This window comes from Mangifera indica, chromosome 6, assembly GCF_011075055.1.
Source record: "Mangifera indica cultivar Alphonso chromosome 6, CATAS_Mindica_2.1, whole genome shotgun sequence".
Lineage (NCBI taxonomy): Eukaryota > Viridiplantae > Streptophyta > Magnoliopsida > Sapindales > Anacardiaceae > Mangifera > Mangifera indica.
Window position 1 is genome coordinate 9,855,310 of NC_058142.1, and position 3,460 is coordinate 9,858,769.

A 3,460-nucleotide genomic window follows, 5' to 3' on the forward strand; every position below is an offset into this window, starting at 1 on the left:
AACTTTAATGCATTATGTTAATTAAAGGTTATTGTTTAATCTAAGATAAGTAATCATTAATAAGTTATATTTTTCGTCTCTAAGTTTGAAAAACTCATTTTCTCATGAATCTATTAAAGCTTTTATTAATTTTAACAATTAAAAGATTTTTATATCATTTTATCTAAAAATTATAAAAAAGTTAATAATACATACAAATTAGTTTACTTTCAATTTTTTTTATTCCTTTTCTTTCCGATTTCACTTTACTTTGCAACTTCTCCCTCTCTCTCTCTCTCTCTCTCTCTCTCTCTCTCTCTCTCTCTCTCTCTCTCTATATATATATATATATATATATATATATATATATATATATATATATAAAGACAAAATTGAGCTACAAGAAATAAACAGAAGTGGGGAAAAGGTTGTTGATCAATGAAGGAGAAATAGAAATTAAGCAAAGTATGGTGTTTTGGAGGGAAGGAAAATGGAAGAGAAAGAGTGAGAAAAAGGATTTTGAATTGGTAAGCAAATTTGGTGAAGATAGAGAAAAAGGTCAAAAGATTATGTCACACCCAAGGTTTATTGAAATGACAAATTCTTACTCTTTAAGTTTTGAAAAATTAAATTTCTATTTAACATCCACTTTTCAGTAGTAAATTTTGTTTTATAAAAAGATAAAATGATCATTTTATATATAGATTTTTCTATATCTTTTGTTTTTTCTATAATTTTTCTTTTTCCTTTATTTTGTATTTTTCTTTTCTACTTTATTTTTTTATATTTTCCCTTTTCAAAACTTTAGAGTAGACCTGGCCACGAGCCGGTTTGGCTCGTGAACCGGACCGAAACCGGCCTGGATAAAACCAAAACTAGAATCAGTAAACCCGGAACCGAAACTGAAACCAACACCTAATTTTAGCGGTTCAGTTTTGGTTTACCTAATTTTGAACCGTGAAACCGTCTGTTCACATCCGGTTTTTGAACCGACATGTAAACCGGTGGTTTACTATGCTGAATTGGAATTTTTTAATTTTTTTTAAATTTTTTTAATTTTTTAAAATTTATTAAATGAACCAACGGTTCCCTGCACAGGGAACCGTTGGTTCATTGCTCAAATGTGCAGGGGACCAACGCAAGATTTTCAAAATCGCATTTTCACCCCCTATTTTTTAAAATTCTTTTAAATAAATTTTTTTTCTATATATATACCCATTCCCATTCAAATTTCAATCTCTCAAATTTCATTCAATCTCTCCACTCTCTCACTTAACCCTTCAAACTCTCATTCTCATTCTTTCAATTTTTAATACTCTCTCAATCTTTCAATTCAATCAAATCCTCTTCAATTTAATTAAATTCTTTTTTAATTTTTTATTAATTATAATTTCTATTTTTATTATACAATTCATAATTAATTATAGAATTTATTTCTATAATTAATTTTATTTATTATTTATTTATTATCTTTCATAATTAATCATATAATTTATTTATATAATTAATTTTATTTATTATCAAAAAAGGCAAGTAGTGGAAATTTTTCTAGTAATAGAAGATTTGGTCAATATTCACATATATCAAATGCGAATGAAAATCAATTTATAGATGATTTTTCAACATAAGAAAGTAAAAAACAATATGTAGAGATGGAGTAACAACAACAACATCAACAACAGATGGAGATGGAACAACACTCTCAAAAAATTTCTACATCCGATCGATAATATTTATAGAATAATTAAAAGAATATTAGAAGAATATAAATTACTTTATAAAATTTTTTCAATTTCATTTGATAATGCACGTTCAAATACTGCCTCAATAAATGATTTAATTAATATTTGCAAACCTAATTTAAGTGGTAGATTTTTTCATATTAAATGTGCATGTCATGTATTAAATTTATGTGTACAAGATGGTTTATATTGTCTTAATAATTATATTAGTCCAATAAAAACAACAATTTCATTTTTATGGACACATCCCCAAACTATAAAGGAATGGGATAAATTTTGTAAACAACATAATAGAAGACCAAAAAGATTTCCTAAAGACGTGTCGGCTCGTTGGAATTCAACATATGAATTACTCAACGAGTCTTTTGATTATAAGGATTTATTATGCTCATTTATTTCACAACATGCCACAAGTTACATTATATCCTCAACATTGGGATGTTTGTAAAACAATTTTAAATGTATTAAGAAATTTTAAAAATGCAACATATACTTTAAGTGTGGTTTATTATCCCACTTCTCATTTGTTTTTAAATGAAGTCGTTAATATTATTGGGGCTTTACAAGAAGCCGAACAAGATATTATTTTATAAGAATCTATTTTTTTAATGAAAACAAAATTGTTAACTTACCATAAAACAATTCCAAAACTTTTTCTTGTTGCATTTTTTTTATCCTAGATTTAAATTAGATGGTGTCAGATTATTTGACATTATATTATGAATGTTTGCAATTAGATTGTGAGGATGAAGTTAATATTCCATTAACTATAACTAACATTATGAATTTAATTAAAGAAATTTATGCTGAATATTCGTTAATTTATGGTAACCAAGGTGGTTCTTCTTCCTCTCTACCACCTATTGCCCCATCATCAACCCAAAATATGAGTTATGGTGATCGTATTATGATGCAGAAGGGGCAAAAGACCAAGAGGAACATTAGGCTCTATCTCAGAGTTTGATATTTATTTAACTACTATTTTTGAGTTTGGTGACAGCAATATAGGTAAAGACTTTCCAGTTCTAGAATGGTAGAGTCGACATGCATCAACTTTTCCAACATTAGTAGCTATTGCTAAACAAGTCTTGACAACACCAGTATCAACTGTCGCAGTAGAACAAACTTTTAGTCAAAGGAGTAATATATTGGATGAGAGGTGATCAAGTTTAGCTCCCGAATCTATTGAAGCCCAAGTATGTGTGGACGATTGGACAAGAGCCAAATTACGCCAACAAGAAATAAAAGTGGACTTCAATGAAGAATCGCTTGATTTAACTACGGATAATTCTATGTCGAGAAATAATACTCAAGATAGTGGAGGTGAATGATAAGGTAAGGGGGTACTGTCAGCTATTAGATATACAAAGGTAAGAGAACTACGTAGGCTTTGATTCTTCTAAACCCCAAGAAGATACGTAGGAAGCTTAATTGAAAAATTAAGTCTAAGTCTTTCTTTTAATTTTCAATTATTGTAATTAATAATTTAAAAATTAAATCAAGATCATGTATTAGAATTGACGGTTCAATGTCGGTTTCGAACTAGAATCATCTGTTTCAAACCGGGGTCATGAATCGGAACTGTCGGTTTTGAACCGGTTACGAACCGTTCTATTATGGTTTCGATTCAGGGTCCTTATTTTTTCGAACCGTGAACTAGCGGTTTCAAATCGATTCAATGTCGGTTCATGAACCGTGGCCAGGACTACTTTAGAGGGTAAACCATAATTTTAAAATAT